Below are 19,988 nucleotides of genomic sequence, written 5' to 3'. Positions count from 1 at the left end.
CAACTCTCCTTTTCGGTCTAAGCTACAACAACAACAACAAAATTGGCTCATGGCTTACCCCTTCCGGCAAACTTAGAGGATTAAATGAGTTACTGTTTTCTTCCTTTGATGCAGGGCTCACCTTTCCAGCCTCCATAACATCACAATTAGTTTCACGTTGCTGGGGATCCAGGTGCCTTTATCTCTCGAGGAGGCGGCTGTAAGCCTCTCAGGACTGGGGGCCGTGATTCTTTCATGACACGCAGCTGACTTTAAAAATAACAACCGAGTTTCTGTCTCCTATTTCGTTTATGGTTCATTGTGTAATTTGTTTCATTCTTGTGTTTAGCAGGTTTCTTCTTAATCCCGTGTCTTGGTGGTTTGCTTTCTTATCCCTAAGTGCCCAACCTGACAAACCTTAGCATTATATAAATATTTATTAAATAAGCTTCACAGAATCTTACCAGGAGCTGTATTCACACATCCCAGCAGAATGTGCTACCCCTTTCCGTGTCTAAGACATAGTACTCTGCAGGAATCAAGAATAAATCCTCGATCTTTAGGTACTGATCAGTTCTGGGGTTCAGCTTTTATAAGCTTGGAAAGGGGCCTTTTCCCTTCCTCTTGACTGTAGGGCGAACGAATGCGTCACCCAGCACCTTGCACAGTTCCTGGTCTAGAGAGGGCCCTTCATAAATGTTTGTGGAGTGACTTAAGCTGCCACAGACTAGGGTAGAGAAGCTGTGTAGCACACTTGTGACAAAAGAGAGAGGAACCAGAATTTTGCAGGCAGAGGAATAGAGAGCTGGACGGTTGAATTCAGTAGATCAACAAATACCTGTTGTGTGATAAAGAGGTGAATTTCCATCAGTCAGTTTCAACATCTCTGAGGGCATTATTTTTAAGATGATGTAAGAGTGAATACTTCTTAAAGCTATAATATTGATATGCTAGTTGTGTGTGTGTGTGGGTGTGTGTGTGTGTTAGTCACTCAGTTGTGTCCAACTCTTTCTGACCCCATGGACTGTAGCCCGCCAGGCTCCTCTGTCTGTGGAATTCTCCAGGCAAGAATACTGAAGTGGGTGGCCATTTCCTTCTCCAGGGGATCTTTCTGAACCAGGGATCAAATCCACATCTTCTGAGTCTCCTGCCTTGGCAGGTGAATTCTTTACCACTGAGCCACTAGGGAAGTCCTGATATGCTAGTTAACACTTTTATTGACGTGAAATGAAAACTCAGCATGCGCCCTTAGCTCAGTCAGAACAGGTAGCCCTGGGCATAATGCCCATTTGGGGTCTTTCTTGCTCCAAATACACACACAGCTTGCATCTTCCTCTCTGAGCTATTTGCCCAACTTACACATGGTCAAGCCAGGCATTTCTTTAAAAGGGATTCTTTGATTTTTTTAAATTGAAGTATAGTTGATTTGCAGTGTTCTGTCTCTGGTGTAGAGCAGAGTGATTCAGTTATATATATGTGTGTATATGCTTGTTCTTTTTCATTAGAGGTTATCACAAGATGCTGAATATAAATAGTTCCCTGTGCTACACAATGGGGCCTTGTTTATCTGTTTTATATATAGCAGTTTGTGTCTTCTAATCCCAAACTCCTAACTTATCCCTCCTCCACCCCCTTTCCCCTTTGGTAATCATAATTTTGTCTTCTATGTCTGTAAGTCTGTTTATGTTTTATGAATAAGTTCATTTGTATCATTTTTTAAGATTCCACATGTAGTGTTAGTCGCCCAGTTGTGTCCGACTCTTTGCGACCCCATGGACTGTAGCCCATCAGGCTCCTCCATCCATGGGATTCTCCAAGCAAGAATACTGGAGTGGATTGTCATTCCCTCCTCCAGAGGATTTTCCCGACCCAGGGATTGAACCCAGGTCTCCTGCATTGCAGGCAGATTCTTACTGTCTGAACTGCAGGGAAGTCCTGTAAATGATACCAGATGGTATTTGTCTTTCTTGTCTGACTTCCTTTACTTAGTATGATAATCTCTAGGTCCATTCATGTAGCTGCAAATGGCATTATTTTACTCTCTACTTGTTATTAGCATTATTCAATTAGTTATGGTTAAATATTTAAAGGAGCCTAAGTTCATTACTATTTTTGAACCTAATTCACATGTAAAAAGCGTGAAAATGAATTTAGCACTAAATTGTTCCGACTAGCGGTAAAGAAGTTTGTTTCCAGTGTGAGTGTTACAGGCTGAATTGTCTCCTCAAATTCGTATGTTGAAATGCTAACCTCAAAATTGTGTGTTAGGAGACAAAGTGTCTAAAGAGGTAATTATGCTAAAATGAGATTATTAGAGTTGGTGTCCATGTAAGAGGAGATTAAGATACAGATGGAGGGAAGACTGTGAAGACACAGGGTGACGGAGGCCATGGATAAGCCAAGGAGAGAGGCCTCAGAAGAAGCCAACTGTGACCTCTTCCAGCCTGCAGAACTTAAATAATTGCTGTTGTGTGAGCCAGCCAGCTGTAGTTCTTTGTTCTGGCTGCCCTGGCAAACCAAGACGGTGGGTGCTTGTTAAAACGCGTGTGTGCCTGTACTGTCATCTTGAGTCTCATCCTGATGCCCCTGAATGGGCTAGTTGTGACAGGCCGGACTCCTTGTGTCCAGAGAGGGACATCCAGGGTCCAGTGAGTCCCTCTTTATCAGGATGGTCAGTTTGGGAGACCCACACACAGCCGATGAATGGAGGGGAATGCTGGATTGGTCCCTGTGAGCCTGGTGCTGTTCTGTGCGTGTTTCATGGGTTGAAGTCAGGGTGAGAGAAGGAATGTTCCTGAAATGTAGCCCTGCCTTCCACCACCACGTCACTGGATCCCTAAGGTCTGTTTCCTAGAACCACATCTCCTCACTGGATCTCACCTGTGATCACTTTTGCTCATATTTGGAACTTAGTTGACCTTCTAGACCATTCCCATAGAAAAGAAATGCAAAAAAGCAAAATGGCTGTCTGGGGAGGCCTTACAAATAGCTGTGAAAAGAAGAGAACGAAAGGCAAAGGAGAAAAGGAAAGATATAAGCATCTGAATGCAGAGTTCCAAAGAATAGCAAGAAGAGATAAGAAAGGCTTCTTCAGCGATCAATGCAAAGAAATAGAGGAAAACAACAGAATGGGAAAGACTAGGTATCTCTTCAAGAAAATCAGAGATACCAAAGGAACATTTCATGCAAAGATGAGCTCGATAAAGGACAGAAATGGTATGGACCTAACAGAAGCAGAAGATATTAAGAAGAGATGGCAAGAATACACAGAAGAACTGTACAAAAAAGATCTTCACGACCCAGATAATCACGATGGTGTGATCACTGACCTAGAGCCAGACATCCTGGAATGTGAAGTCAAGTGGGCCTTAGAAAGCATCCCTACGAACAAAGCTAGTGGAGGTGATGGAATTCCAGTTGAGCTATTCCAAATCCTGAAAGATGATGCTGTGAAAGTGCTGCACTCCATATGCCAGCAAATTTGGAAAACTCAGCAGTGGCCACAGGACTGGAAAAGGGCAGTTTTCATTCCAATCCCAAAGAAAGACAATGCCAAAGAATGCTCAAACGACCACACATTTGCACTCATCTCACACGCTAGTAAAGTAATGCTCAAAATTCTCCAAGCCAGGCTTCAGCAATATGTGAACCGTGAACTTCCTGATGTTCAAGCTGGTTTTAGAAAAGGCAGAGGAACCAGAGATCAAATTGCCAACATCCACTGGATCATGGAAAAAGCAAGAGAGTTCCAGAAAAATATCTATTTCTGCTTTATTGAGTATGCCAAAGTCTTTGACTATGTGGATCACAATAAACTGTGGAAAATTCTGAAAGAGATGGGAATACCAGACCACCTGATCTGCCTCTTGAGAAATTTGTATGCAGGTCAGGAAGCAACAGTTAGAACTGGACATGGAACAACAGACTGGTTCCAAATAGGAAAAGGAGTTCGTCAAGGCTGTATATTGTCACCCTGTTTATTTAACTTCTATGCAGAGTACATCATGAGAAACGCTGGACTGGAAGAAACACAAGCTGAAATCAAGATTGCCGGGAGAAATATCAATCACCTCAGATATGCAGATGACACCACCCTTATGGCAGAAATTGAAGAGGAACTAAAAAGCCTCTTGATGAAAGTGAAAGTGGAGAGTGAAAAAGTTGGCTTAAAGCTCAACATTCAGAAAACTAAGATCATGGCATCCGGTCCCATCACTTCATGGCAAATAGATGGGGAAACAATGGAAACAGTGTCAGACTTTATTTTTCTGGGCTCCAAAATCACTACAGATGGTGACTGCAGCCATGAAATTAAAAGATGCTTACTCCTTGGAAGGAAAGTTATGACCAACCTAGGTAGCATATTCAAAAGCAGAGACACTTACTTTGCCAACAAAGGTTCGTCTAGTCAAGGCTATGGCTTTTCCTGTGGTCATGTATGGATGTGAGAGTTGGACTGTGAAGAAAGCTGAGTGCCGAAGAATTGATGCTTTTGAACTGTGGTGTTGGAGGAGACTCTTGAGAGTCCCTTGGACTGCAAGGAGATCCAACCAGTCCATTCTAAAGAAGATCAGCCCTGGGATTTCTTTGGAAGGAATGATGCTAAAGCTGAAACTCCAGTACTTTGGCCACCTCATGGGAAGAGTTGACCCATTGGAAAAGACTCTGATGCTGGGAGGGATTGGGGGCAAGAGGAGAAGGGGACGACAGAGGATGAGATGGCTGGATGGCATCGCTGACTTGATGGACGTGAATCTCAGTGAACTCCGGGAGTTGGTGATGGACAGGGAGGCCTGGTGTGCTGCGATTCATGGGGTCGCAAAGAGTCGGACACAACTGAGCGACTGATCTGATCTGATCTGACCTTCTATAGGTTAGTAAGTGATGTTACTTATTTATCCTAACATGTTGTAATAAAGGACAGAGCATCACCTTTTCCCCAAGAATACAGGCAGATGTGTTAGGCCAAACATCCATGTACTTGTTCTTAAAAGCAGAGGGCATGCCAGGGTAATGTTTATATTTATGGTCTCTGAGTCCTGTCATCCCACTTTGCTTTATGTGTGTGTGAGTTGCTTAGTCATGTCTGACTCTTTGCAACCCCGTGGACTGTAGCTCACCAGGCTCCTCTGTCCATCGGATTCTCCCGGCAAGAATACTGGAGTGGGTAGCTATTCCCTTCTCTAGGAGATCTTCCCAACCTAGGGATCAAACCCAGGTCTCCCATATTGTGGGTAGATTCTTTACCGTCTGAGCCACTAAGGAATCCCTTGCTTTGTATCCTTCAACAGATTTATCGGCCTTTCTGACCTTTAGTTTCCTCATCTATAGAATGGTTTAATAAAAGTTTTTTCATCATAGGGACATTGGGAGGATTAATGAGGTCATTTCTTCATGGCCTGTATTCCATTGTCTGACATGTAGAAGCCCTGTTCTTATATTATTTAAACACCCCATCATTAAGTACCCAAGGAATTACGAAGGTCAGGAATTGCACTTTGAATTCCAAAAACACTGGATATTTAGTTCCACTTAAATGTCTGTCGAAAATAGTAGCTGATTCATCTTTAAAATGCAAAGTCCTTATGAGTCTGACAAGAGGCAGTGCTTGTAAGGAGTTTAACACATGGAATCTTGTCAGTGCTCATGAATGGTAAAAGTACAGCATTGAGGTGGGTCTGAGCTTGGTTTGGGTCCAGCTCCTCCACTGAGTGACTCCATGACCTTAAGTAAGTCTCTGAAGCTCTTTAAGCCCCAGTTGACTCATTGCTATGCTAAGTCACGGCAGTCATGTCTGACTCTGTGCGACCCCATAGACGGCAGCCCACTAGGCTCCTCTGTCCCTGGGATTCTCCAGGCAAGAACACTGGAGTGGGTTGCCATTTCCTTCTCCAGTGCATGAAAGTGAAAAGTGAAAGTGAAGTTGCTCAGTCGTGTCCGACTCTTCTCGACCCCATGGACTGCAGCCTACCAGGCTCCTCCGCCCATGGGATTTTCCAGGCAAGAGTACTGGAGTGGGGTGCCATTGCCTTCTCCAGTTGACTCATTGGTAAAAGGTAAACAGTGGCAGAACTTACCCCCTGAGCTTTGCTATGAAGCTCCGTGTGCTTTATACAGATTTGTATTATTCCTGTTGTTGCCATTGTTGTTGTTTTCCATGATTGGTTTTCTGAAATATATAACGGCTGATGAGGGACGAGGCTTTCCAGAATGGAGTTCTGAGTGGCTGTGAGAACGGTCTGTGTGGTGCATCTGTGAGCCCACTGATTGCCAGGTGACCTGGCTCTGTGTGCTGCTCTCTCTGCCCTCGTGCCAGGCACACCCCTCCTGATGCTGTGGGCTGCAGCCAAGCCAGTGACCTTCCTAGACAGAAGGGCAAAGAAAAAGGAGGCGCCTCCTTCTCCTGTTGGAACCCACACTACAGACTTAAACTGCTCTGTTTGTGTGTGTGTATGCATAGTTAGTAAGAAGACTGTAACACCTACAGGTGCTGTGAAGAAAGCATGGTACTGTTGCAATGTAGCAACAGAAAGAATGAATAACTCAGAGAGGTGAGGCTGCTGAAGTTTGCAAAATGCAGACAAAGCCACAAGAACCATCTTTTGGGGTTTGTATTTAGGTCAAGGAGAAAAATGAAGAGCAATTATTCAGCTCCTGGTGAAACAGGAAGAAAGTAAATGTTCTTGAGTATTAGCTTAGAGCCAAGTACTATGGCTGGCGTTTTACAGAAATTCCCTCATTCAGAAATAATGCCATTTGCAATAACATGGGTGGACCTGGAGATGACCACACTAAGTGAAGTAAGTCAGAGAAAGACAAATACTGTATATCGCATACATGTGGACTCAAAAATAATGATACAGTTGAACTTATCTACAGAAGAGAAACAGACTCACAGACATAGAGAACAGGCTTATGGTTACAGGGGGGAAATTGGGATTGACATGTACACACTGCTATGTGTAGAATAAATAGCCAACCAGGACCTGTTGTGTAGCACACAGGGAAGTTTGCTCAATATTCTGTAATAACCTAAATGGGAAAATAATTTGAAAAAGAACAGATAAATGTATAACTAAATTACTTTGCTGCACACCTGAAACTAATACAACATTGTAAATCAACTGTCAGTTCAATTCAGTCTCTCGGTCGTGTCCGACTTTTTGCCTGTGAACCCCAGCACGCCAGGCCTTCCTGTCTATCACCAACTCCCAGAGTTTACTCAAACTCATGTCCATTGAGTCAGTGATGCCATCCAACCATCTCATCCTCTGTCGTCCCCTTCTTCTCCTGCCTTCAATCTTTCCCAGCATCCGGGTCTTTTCAAATGAGTCAACTCTTCACATCAGGTGGCCAAAGTATTGGAGTTTCAGCTTCAACATCAGTCCTTCCAGTGAACACCCAGGACTGATCTCCTTTAGGATGGTCTGATTGGATCTCCTTGCAGTCCAAGGGACTCTCAAGAGTCTTCTCCAACACCACAGTTCAAAAGCATCAATTCTTTGGCACTCAGCTTTCTTTATAGTCCAACTCTCACATCCGTACATGACTACTGGAAAAACCATAGCCTTTACTAGATGGACCTTTGTTGACAAAGTACTGTCTCTGCTTTTCAACTTGCTGTCTAGGTTGGTCATAACTTTCCTTCCAAGGTGTAAGCGTCTTTTAATTTCATGGCTGCAGTCACCATCTGTAGTGATTTTGGAACCCGAAAAATAAAGTCGGCCACTGTTTCCACTGTTTCGCCATCTATTTGCCATGAAGTGATGGGACCAAATGCCATGCTCTTCGTTTTCTGAATGTTGAGCTTTAAGCCAACTTTTTCACTCTCCTCTTTCACTTTCATCAAGAGGCTTTTTAGTTCCTCTTTACTTTCTGCCATAAGGGTGATTGGTGTCATCTGCATATCTGAGGTTATTGATATTTCTCCCAGCAATCTTGATTCCAGCTTGTGCTTCCTCCAGCCCAGCGTGTTTCATAATGTACTCTGCTTATAAGGTAAATCAACTATACCCCAATATGAAGTAAAAATTAAAAAAATTATCTCATTTAGTTTGAGTCCCTGAAGGTAGAGAAAACATGTAACTCCTCTGCTGCCTTTGTTTTCTTGGTCAAAGAGAAGGCTGGAAAAGCTTACTTATAAGAGATTTGAAGCCCAGGACAAACAAGGTGAAAGTGAACTCCAAATGAGTTGGTTTCCTGACCTGAACAAATGAATTCCTAGAATTTTTCCAGTCTGTGTTGTGATTGTTGAATCACTGTCCTTAGTCATTGAGGAGCTATAGAAAGAGGTGGCAGAGGACAGAGAACAGTCCCACAAGCTTTAGATTTTAAACTTTAGTTTTAGTCTCAGATGAATTCTGGACTGTTAATCAGTGTTAACATAAATGTATGTTCTATGAGAACATCAGTCACCAAAAGCCCATCGTGGGTTCACTCCAACAAGCATGGTGGGTGAGCCTGTTGGGTTTGTAAGTAGCATCATTACCTTGGGAAACATTTGCTGAATGCTGTAGCAATGGGATGTATGGATTTGGACATGTTATACTTGATAAGGCCTTTTGGTACCCTTTTCGAAAAAAGGAGTGAGGTGTTGGAGAAAGGATGGGCTTCCAGGTGGCTCAGGGGTAAAGAATCCACCTGCCAAGATGCAGATGACCTGGGTTTGATCCCTGGTTGGGGAAGATCCCCTGGAGAAGGAAATGGCAACTCACTCCAGTATTCTTGTGTGGGAAATCCCATGGATAGAGGAGCCTGGTGGGCTACAGCACATAGGCTCACGAAGAGTTGGACAAGACTGAGTGACTAAACAATGACAACCACAGAAAGTATGTTGGATGGTGGCTCGTTAATGTGGAGACAAAAGAAGTTTGTCATTGGCTGTTCCCTGAAAGCAGTAGTTGGCGGGTTGGTGACCCTCCAGGAGGAAGCCTGCCTTAGTCCCTTTGGGGGTCAACATTCTCATCAGTGCCTTGAATGAGTTATTGATAAGCTGATCATTTTAATGAAAAATTTAGGATTCATTCATGCTGCTGCTGCTGCTAAGGTGCCTCAGTCGTGTCTGACTCTGTGCGACCCCATAGACGGCAGCCCACCAGGCCCTGCCGTCCCTGGGATTCTCCAGGCAAGAACATTGGAGTGGGTTGCCATTTCCTCCTCCAATGCGTGAAAGTGAAAAGTGAAGGTGAAGTCACTCAGTTGTGTCTGACTGTTAGCGACCCCGTGGACTGCAGCCTACCAGGCTCCTCCGTCCATGGGATTTTCCAGGCAAGAGTATTGGAGTGGGTTGCCATGGCCTTCTCCGTCATTCATGTTAGCTGCCAGAAAAATGGGGTTGCAGTTGAAGGTCAGGGATGTTGATGTTGATGGTGATGATCCCAGTCAGGAGGGAAGAAATTGAGAGAAGAGAGTCATTTTAGCAGTGAAGTCCTTTCACATCAACTTTCTGCTGATTTGCAACGATTGTTGAGTTTCTAAATAAGGAAGGACTTAACAGGATTATGACCTTTCCTTTTCAAAAGATGAAAGCTAAAAGGGAACAAGCACAAAAATGATGGCATATGTAGGGTGAGCAAAGGCTTATTCAGCAAATTCTATGATCCTCATTAAATGATAGGAGGAGCAGTTAGCTAACTTTTAGGCCTGCTGCCTGATACTTGATAGGGATTGCAGAAGTAGCCATTTTTGTAATTGCAGCCAAGTTTGAGCTATTTGTGAATGTGCCATCACTTTATCAAATAGTTTCTATTGAAAGTTAATAGGTTTTCTCTTTAAATGTTTTTTAAAGTGAAAAGCTTATGTATGTAAGAGCTAAACTAAGTTTTCTAGAGAGTCTGCAATGAAAAGACTTTTGTATCTTCTGGAAGTTACTTAATGAACAAGTGTCAGTGTTGTAACAGTTGTATATAATAGTGTAATTTGTGTGTGTGTATGGACACGACTGAGCGACTGAACTGAACTGAATTTTTTTTACTAAACCGTGTCTTTGATCCACTCTAGTACAGTACTTTCAAACTTTTGGGGCTGTGACCCAAAGTGAGAGCAACATTTTTCATGGTGATTCAGTGCACAAACACACACACACACGCACGCACACACACGCTTTACAGAGAACTGACACAAACCCTTGTGAAAAACTTTTCATTTTTTTTGTATTTGATTCTATTGTTGTTATTTATAAATACTGATGAAGACCCTCTCTATTGATTTTTATCACTGTTTTTAAAGCCCTGGCCTACCAGAGCTGCAAACCATATTTTAATGCTATAATCATTCTTCCAAGGAGGAACTTTTATATAATCATCTCATATTGTGTCATTATAATGATGTCAAGTGAAATACTTCTAGAGAGCAAGGATTCTACAGATGGAGAGCAGTTACAGTGAGTGTTGACTCATAGATGGTCACTGGTTTATGGCCATTTGTAATGAGTTGCCCTAAAACTCTCAGCCACCTTATGTCTGGAAATTCATAGGAAATATTTACTTACAGAGTCTTAGGGTTGGAAGGAGTTGTAGAGGTCACCTGTTATAACTTCTCTCCCAGTTTAGGGCCCAATTCTGTGGTATGTTCACAATAGCCCAGTCAACTTCTGCTTGATTACCTTCTGAGATGGGGAGTTCACACCCTTAGGTTTCTATTGTAGCTGTAAGGAATGACCGCAGATTGAGTGACTTAAAACAAATTTGTTATCTTACAGGTTTGTAATTCCATAGTTTGAAATGGGTCTCACTGAAATCAAGGTGTTGGCAGGACTGCATGCCTGACTGCTATAGGAGAGAATCTGATTGAATGAATTTTAAGATCCCTTCTGGAAGTTGTTGCATTTTTCCCTTGTGCTATGGTTGACCAGCTCCTCCAGGTCTGCCTGAGACCTTCCAGGTTTCGTTTATTTATTTATTTTTGGCTGTACCACGTGGCATGCAGGGTCTTATTTCTCTGACCAGGGATCGAACCCATGCCCCCTGCACTGGAAGTGCAGAGTCTGAGAAGTCCGCATAGACTGTCCACGTTTTAGCACTGAATGTCTCATGTCTAACATACCCAGTCCTGGGCAAACCAGGACAGTTATTCACCCTAGTTGTGGTATGTCTTGTGTATCTAATAATTGACGTTTCTAATATTTCTCCCAAAGAATTTGGAGTAGCTATCAGTCAGAGGCTTGCATAAGTTAACATTAATAAAATTTAAATAATGAATCACAATCAAGCAAAGGAAGCAAATATCTAACCATAAGCACAGATCTATTTTAGAGACACTTTGTTTTTCTTGGCATTAAATTCTTAGAGGAATTTCTCATGGGACTTCATATAAGGACAGTGAGTAATGTAAACAATGTCCTTGGCAGTAATTCTTCAGTAAGTGCAAAGTTTTTTTCATGTGGCCCTTAAAAACCAAAAATAGGATATTTAGGTGTGCTGTAGCAGTGTTGGCTTTATGAGGTTCTTAGCTAATGAAATACAAGGAATAGTGTTGTCCTTATCAAGAGTTACCCAGGGAATAAGCTTTGAGCACCAGAAGGAGTGGCTGTCTTGTCTGTTAGAAAAGTAGATCTCAGAGAACAAGAAATAGGCTCAAAGTTATGACAGACTATTAAAGATAGGCCCTCCTATTAAAGATAATTAGTTAATGCCCTCGGAATGTTCTTTAAATGACAGATGTAATAGCAGAATGGTTAAAAACAGACAAGCGCCTGTTTTAAGTATGAATTTTTTTTGTTTGTTTGTATCAGTGCATGCAAGGGGCTGTAATCATTTGAAGGACTGGTTGGCACTGGAGGATCTGCTTCTAAGTTGACTCACTCACACAGGACTAGTTGTTGAACTAGTGTGTTGAACTCACACAGAACTAGTTGTTCTAGTGGAACTAGAAGACTATAATTCCTCTTTACATGGGCCCCTGTATAGATTGCTTGAATAGGTTTTCATCACGAGGTGGGATGGCTTCCCCTAGAACATGGAACCAATCAGAGAGCAAGGCAGAAGCCACAATATGGTTTCATGACATTGATAGCAACCTCATGAGAGATCTTGAGCCAGAACCACCAGCTATGGTTTTTTAAGATTCCTGATCCACAGAGACTGTGCATTAAGTCATTTAGTTTTGGGTTGATTTAATACACATCAATAGATAACTAATGCAGATGAGCATATCGGCAGACTGGACACTTGAGAGGCATCAAGAGGATCAGTAAACTTGAAGGTAGGTCTGATGAAAGTCAAACCAGAGCACAAAGAATGAAAAGTATGGAAAAAGAAAAGAGAACAGCATATCTGAGATAGGTAAGACACATATTAAACACATACAGGTGAACTCATAGAGGGAAGAGAGAGGAAGATGCAAAAAAAAAAAAAAGAAGCTTAAAAATAATGGGTAAGACGTTTCCAAAGTTAATGAAAGACAACAAACCACAAATCCAAGGAGTTTAGAGAGCCTCAAGCAAAGTAAGTATGTAGGAAAAGACACCTAGGCATGTAGTAGTCACACTGTTCAGAACCAAAGGTAAGGAGAAAGACTTGAGAGTGAACAGAAAAAATAGGACTATTGCAACACAGGAATCAAGGTAATAACAACATCTGCCTTCTCATAAACTATCCAGGCCAGAAGACAGCAGAGTCATAACTTTAAAGTACTGAAAGAAGAAAAAAAACACACAAAAAACCCTGCCAACCCAGATGCTTTACCTAGACGAGATGTCTTTCAGAAATGAAGATAAAATTAAGACATTTTCAGACAAAAGCTGATAAAACTCATGACCAGCAGACAATGAGTGTAAGTTTAAATGAAGCTCATCAGGCAGATAGAAAATAATAACAGATGGGCATTTCAATTTACACAGAAATAAAGAGTGCTGGAAATAGTAACAATGTGGGTAAATAAAAACAGACATTTCCCTCTAATTTTTGCTCTTCTTGATCAGTAATTGGTTGTCTGAAGAAAAACAACAATAGTGTATTGTGGGGTTTGTAGCATATATAGAAGTAAAATTCGTGACACCAATAGCACAGACAGGAGGTTGCAAAGAGAAGTGTGCTGCACCTTCTGTGAAGTGGAATGATTATAAGCATTCTCCATTTTTAATCCATAATGTGTTTCATTCATTTTGCTTACTGTGTCCTTCATTTATCCAATAGCCCCATGAAGCAGGATTCTTTTTTTTTTCGTTTTATTTTCTCCTGTTTATTTCTTTATTAACAAGGCTTTAAAATGCCTTGTTGTTCATTTGCTCAGTTATGTCCAACTCTTTGTGACCCCATGGACTGCAGCACTCCAGACTTCCCTGTCTTTCACTATCTCCCTGAGTTTGCTCAGACTCATATCCATTGAGTCAGTGATGCCACCCAGCTATCTCATCCTCTGTTGCCCCCTTCTCCTCCCGCCCTCAATCTTTCCCAGCATCAGGGTATTTTCCAATGAGTTGGTTCTTTGCATCAGGTGGCCAAAGTATTGCAGCTTCAGCATCAGTCCTTCCAGCAAATATTCAGGGTTGATTTCCTTTAGGATTGACTGGTTTGATCTCATTGTGGTCCAAGGGACTCACAAGAATCTTCTCTAGCACCATAGTTCTGTGACTAGCCTGGCCTAAAATAACATGCTTAAAAATATGACTGAATGAAAACATGTGCATGCACATGTACTCAGTTGCTCAGTCATATCTGACGCTTTGTGACCCCATGGACTGCAGCTCATCTGGCTCCTCTGTCCATGAGATTATCCCAGCAAGAATACTGGGGTGGGTTGTCATTTCCTCCTCCAGGGGATCTTCCTTTCCCAGGGATAAAGGCTGCATCTCTTGTGTCTCCTGCATTGGCAGTCGGATTCTTTATCACTAGTACCACCTGGAAAGCCAGAATGAAAACATAGATGATATTAATGAATCTGGAGGTTAGAGGAGCAGCCTGGGCTGAAGATGTGCATTAGGGCGTTAGGCTTGTTGGAGAGCACTGAGGAAAGAAATGAGACGATGAACGGTGGAATCCTGGAGATGAAGAGGACCCAACAGACAGCTGGAGGAAAAGCAAGAGATAGTGGTGTGCTGAAAACCTACTGAAGAAAATCCTGCAAAGAAGATGTCGCTGATGTTAGTCACATAGTTTGAGCCAGTTTTCCTATACTCTTTACATGCAACAGCTAATTTCATCCTAACAATGATTTCTGTGAGATATTATTATCACCTTCATTTGAAGGAGGGCTTCCCTGGTGGCTCAATCAATAAAGAATCCACCTGCAATGCAGGAGACTGCCTGCAATGCAGGAGAGCCGGGTTCAATCCCTGATTAGGGAAGTTCCCCTGGAGAAGGAAATGGCAACCCACTCCAGTATTCTTGCCAGGGAAATCCCATGGATGGAGGAGCCTGGCAGACCAGACTACAGTCCACAGGGTCACAAAGAGTTGCACTCGAGCAACTAAACCACCACCACCACAATGGGAATCATTTTAAGGATGAGAGATCAACTGATTTACCCAGAATCACCCACGATGTAAGTGGGGGAGCCAAGATTTGAACTCAGGTGGGCTGGCTCCAGAGTCTAGACTCCTGACCACTTTGCCATGCTGTGAAGTAAAAGATGGTGATTGAGAATTGGATTTATCACTGTGGAGCTTCTTCATGATCTTGACATGGGGTCACTTTTTGAACTATTTACATTGGTACAAGAGCAGTGGAATGAGTAGTGAGTGTGGACAATTCTTATAAAATTTGTCTCTAAAGGGAAGGAGAAGAATGGGATGGTAACTGGATTGGGAAGCAGGATCAAGAGAATTTTAAGACAGAAGGAATCAAAGCGCATACATATGCTAATGTGAAGGGTCTAGTCGATAGGGAACACTTGATGATGCAGGAGATAGAGGAGTAATGTCATTGAATAGGACAAAGGAGGGGACAGGGCTGTGTGTTTCTAGCTGAGGGTTGATTTGCCGTAGCCAGGAGTGAGTACAAGTCATTTATATAAACTGGGGAGAAGGCAAGGGAGTAGGGACACAGATACGGCTAGGTGAGTGAGTGTGTTGGGAGCTTGTGTGGTTTTTCCTATTGCTTCTGTTTTCTTAATGAAATAGATGGCCTGGTCTTCCATTGAGAGTAAGATCTGGGAAGATGCTGGAGGTATAAAGAGAGAGGAAAAGTGAAATAGCTTAGGATGATGTGAGATTAAACAGGGACAAGTTCAGTGATTCCGTCTGGTCCCACGCGGTGTTCCAGGTACATTTGGGCTGTTCCCAGGGATGATCTTGTCAGGCAGGGAGAGGGAAGGTAGAAAGAACAGGGAAGTGAGGGTATATACCAGGGAGGAGTGTGATCGTGGCTTATAGGCTGAAGCTGGGTGATGAGCAGAGAGAGGATTTTGGAGGAGTGGGGATGGGCTTGAGAGACAGTGGATGGAGGCAGGATCAGGGATTGTAGATGTCAAGGGTCACACAAGTCACAGAGTACTAGCAGGGCTGTAAGTGGGATGCTTGAAACTGAGGTTCTGGAGGAATTATACTTAGTAAGGCCTAGGGGTGACCCTAGGTATGGAGCATGGAATCTAATGGAGAACAAGATCATTAGAAGGGAAGCAATGAAAAGTTTTAGAAATCAAAAGTTTTCTCAGACATTATTCTGTGTGATTTAGACCACTGGTTTAGGATGTGTTTCCCAGGTTACTTCTTTTACTTGTGATCTGACGTGCTGTGCTGTGCTTAGGTGCTCAGTCGTGTCCAACTCTTTGTGACCCCAGGGACTGTAGCGTACCAGGCTCCTCTGTCCCTGGGGATCCTCCAGGAATGAAGAATACTGAAGTGGGTTGCCATATCCTTTTCCAGGGCATCTTCCCAACCCAAGAATTGAACTGGGATCTCCTGCATTGCAATAACAATGCATGGACGAGACTGAGCGACTTCACTTTCACTTTTCACTTTCATGTATTGGAGGAAATGGGAACCCACTCCAGTGTTCTTGCCTGGAGAGTCCCAGGGACGGGGGAGCCTGATGGGCTGCCGTCTATGGCGTCGCACAGAGTCGGACATGACTGAAGCGACTTAGCAGCAGCAGCAGCAGCAGCAGCAGCAACCACGCCCCTCCTTCACCTTTCCTAGAAAAGGGCTTTTGCTGAGAACTTTCTGGGAGTTTGGATGTTTTAAGGTTGAGCTGCCCGTCTCCCTTGCAAGGGCCTGCAGTAAACCTTTCTTTGCTCCGAACTCTGAGGTTTTGGTATCACTTGGCTTCACTGTGTGTTGGACACTTGGAGTTGAATATCGGTGACAGTATGCTAGTGAACAGTTGTAAAAAGTGCTGGGGATTGTTCTATGTACTGCACACTCGTAAACTTCTTCAGTCCTCAGGACATTCTGTGATAGTTTTATCATCATCCCTCTTTCACAGATGGGGAAACTGAGTTATAGAGCTGAAAAAAGACCAGGTCTGGGGCTCAAACCCAGGTAGTTTGGCTCTGAACACTTTGCTCTCCACTGTATTTCATCACGGAATGAAACATAGAAATAATGAAGTAGAACTTGAAAAGTGGAGGCAGAGTTTGGAAAACAGAAAAGTTAGATCACTTTTCCTTCCCAAGTAAGCTGTTTGCAACATATTTAGTATGCAGGCTCTCCCTGGTAGATGACTCATGCTTTCAGTGCCTTATGTAAGGTTACTCAGTTACATTCAGTTTATTTCAGGTATCTCCAAGAAATCTTAGCAACAGCAGCCAAGGATGATGTAGCGTCACTTCTCAGTTGTCTTTGTGGTATAATACCACAGAGGAAAGTAAAAAAAAACGACAACAGTTCCTTTAATAGAACTTCATGGGGAACCGAGGTTTCTCATTGCTCTCTGGCTGACCAATTCCAAAGGCACTGTCTCAGCCAGGTTCATCCTGCCGCTTGTATTTTACGTTGAGTTTGGATTGATGGCATATGGGGGATCCTCAGTTTTGATGGGTTTGTCTTTGGTACAGGTTTTGCTTTCAAAGCCTTTACCTGTATGGATACCTCTGGAGGATCTTTCCAAAACTGAATACAGTCTTTTTCCAAAACTTTTTCACTTTTTTCCAAAACTGAATACAGACAGCTTGAGGCAGAGAGCTAGCAGAGCCTCTGTCCTGGAGGTGGGACCTGCAGGTGAACTAGCTTTAATGGCTTCTCCGTTTGGTCATTGGGTTCTGGTGGTGCTGGGGAAGCTTCCCCGGCAGAGGGTGGGCAACAGGAGCCCCACTCAGTTTGTGCTGCGTGCTCCTCTTGGTTCTTGGGAAGGAGGGTTGCAAACAAATAACTTACGTAACTTGAACGTCCATGACAAACTACCCTTCTACCCTGACCCAAACCACCAGCTTTGCCAAGTGAATTTAATTAATGCTGTTTGGTGCAGTGAAGTAGAAGCAATGCTCTGCGATGTGTCTAGAATGCAGTTGCCATGTAAAAAGTGATGTGGAGGGACTTCTCTGATGTTCTGGTGTGATGACTCTGCGCTTCCAATGCAGAGGGCATGGGTTCCATCCCCAGTCAGGGAACTAAGACCCCACATGTCACCTGGCAGGGCCAAAAAAAGAAAGTGATGTGGCCTGTGATATGCTGTAACGCAGAGGTTCTTGGAACAATATCTGGTGCAGGGCAGAGTTATATAAAGCGCTCAATAACCTTGAATTATTCCTGTTGTCATCTGTTTCCTGCCGTCACCTGGGCTGTGTAACAAGGTCCATGCTGATCAGGAGGGCCTCGGTGAGCTCCAGGGCTAGATCCAACCTTTCCCTCTTTCTCTCTCCCTTGCTTTTCCCTACCATATGGGTTGTCAGACTCCCAAGAAGTTTGTAACGCACTCACTCTGCTTCCTCTGGCAGGTCCTGGGCAGGCCTGGCATCTTGCAGAGTGATAGTTATTTAGGATGTGTGCTCTACGCATTGGATCTTTCTAGAGCAGGCTGTGTGTGGGAGGGAGAAATCCTGAGGGGAGGCAGAGGGTTTGCCTGTTCAAATATACTGCAGTGTGAAAGCCAAGTTACGGCTCTCAGTGCATCAGAGGTATAGATTGGTGGCTAAAAAGGATGCTGAGTAGAATATTCTAGACCTCTCTAGAATATTTTAGATCCTGCTGCTGCTAAGTTGCTTCAGTCGTGTCTGACTCTGTGCGACCCCATAGATGGCAGCCCACCAGGCTCCTCTGTCCCTGGGATTCTCCAGGCAAGAACACTGCAGTGGGTTGCCATTTCCTCTTCCAATGCATGCACGCATGCTAAGTTGCTTCAGATGGGTCCGACTCTGTGTGATCCCATAGACGGCAGCCCACCAGGCTCCTCTGTCCTCAGGATTCTCCAGGAAAGAATACTGTAGTGGGTTGCCATTTCTTTCTCCATTAGATCCTGCCAGCCAGTGGTTTTAACCTAATGCTAACAGTCTGTACTAGGGATCTTGCAAATTTTTACTTTGCTTCGTGAATGACCAAGTAACAAAATTTTGTGTGTACATCCGGAGGGGCAGGGGTCTTCATTATAACCTCTAATTTCATTTCCGCTAAAGAGCAATTCTTTGCCGGTAGTAGGCTCTGCCTGGGGAGCATAGCATCACTTCTGCCTGCCATTATTTTTAGTACCTTGTAGCCTGTGTTTGTTTTGCTGGACTGACCTCTAGTTAGTTCTCAGCTCTGAAATAATTGACTAGAGAGCAGGCTCTGGGCTGCTAAGCAGTGTAAATAGTAAGGCTTTTAGTGGCTAGTGTGAGATGTCCTTTCTGCTGGTAATGATTTCTCAATGAAGAGAGGGAACAGGTGTGATTCCTGGGGTCGTGCTCAGTTTAGAGTTGACAGATATCAAGGAGTTTATGATCTTGCAGTTCACATAGTTTTCAGTAAAATGGCAACAAATGATATTTACCAAAGGGGAGTTTATTTAGAAAAATGGATTATTGTTTTAAAGCAATCTCTTTATAGAATAAGATGTATATGTGGTCTCCAAATAAGCCTGAAGGATCAAAGGAAGATAATTTTCTCTTTTTAATTGTCAACTTTGAGTGGATTTTAAGGATTTTAAGCAGTTTCTTTTCTAAAGTAAAATCTCTAAATTACTAGGAAGTTTGCATGAGCAAAAATTTCTGTTTAAGTTTTTATTGTGATGTATAAAGTCTTTTAGCAATTAAATAAGTAGTGAACACTTGTTTAATCAATGCCTGATATAGGACATTGTTGGGGCACTACAGAAACCCCTAAGTGTGCTATACCCTTCCTGGATATTCACCCTCCTGACTTTGGTGGTGGTGGTTTAGTGGCTAAGCCACGTCTGACTGTTTGCAACCCCATAGACTGTGTCTCACCAGGCTCTTCTGTTCATGGGATTCCCAGGCAAGAATACTGGATTGGGTTGCCGTTTCCTTCTCCACTGGACTTTAGTGATAATCGTTTCTTGCTTAACTTCCTAGTTTTACCACTTTTGTGTTGGGGTATGGTACGATGTATCCCTAAGGTGTTTTTATTTATTTTGTTGTTCTTATTCATCTAATTCTGATAGAAAGAGTAGGTAGTCTCAGAGATAAGACATTATTATTATTATTATTGTTATTTCTCCATCCCAATCTAGTTTTGCCATTTAGATATTTGTATGGAGAAATAAACATATGAGCTTTGATTAGATTAGTGGGCCCAGGTGGTGCAGTTGGTAAAGAATCCGCCTGCTCAATGCAGGAGATGCAAGAGGCGCAGGTTTGATCCCTGGGTCAGGAAGATCACCTGTTGGAGGAAATAGCAACCCACTCCACTCCCCTTCCTGGGAAATCCTGTGGACAGAGGAGCCAACGGACACAGTCCTTGGTGTCACAAAGAGTCAGACATGACTGAGCATGTACTCATGAGTGGTTTCATAGTCCTTTTTAAAGATAAAGTTGTTTATGAACCACCTATGAAACTAGTATTATTTTGTAAGTTCATATTTATAAAATATACTCATTATGAAATCAGTAAATGAGAACACATCAGCACATTGGCAATATTGGTGTGTTAAAATTTGTAATTTTGTATACCTATGGCTGATTCATGTTGAAGTTTGACAGAA

General features: G+C 43.0%; 1 protein-coding gene across 1 annotated transcript in view; it reads left to right on the top strand.

Moving 5' to 3' along the window:
- The window catches only part of RYR2 (ryanodine receptor 2), an 819,609-nt gene that overhangs the window by 72,271 nt on the left and 727,350 nt on the right, over positions 1–19,988 (top strand). The gene's annotated exons all lie outside the window — the stretch shown is intronic.

This window comes from Bos mutus, chromosome 28 (assembly GCF_027580195.1).
Source record: "Bos mutus isolate GX-2022 chromosome 28, NWIPB_WYAK_1.1, whole genome shotgun sequence".
Taxonomy (NCBI): Eukaryota; Metazoa; Chordata; class Mammalia; order Artiodactyla; family Bovidae; genus Bos; species Bos mutus.
Note: the sequence above shows the minus strand (reverse complement) of the source record. Positions and strands in the feature narration are given on the sequence as shown.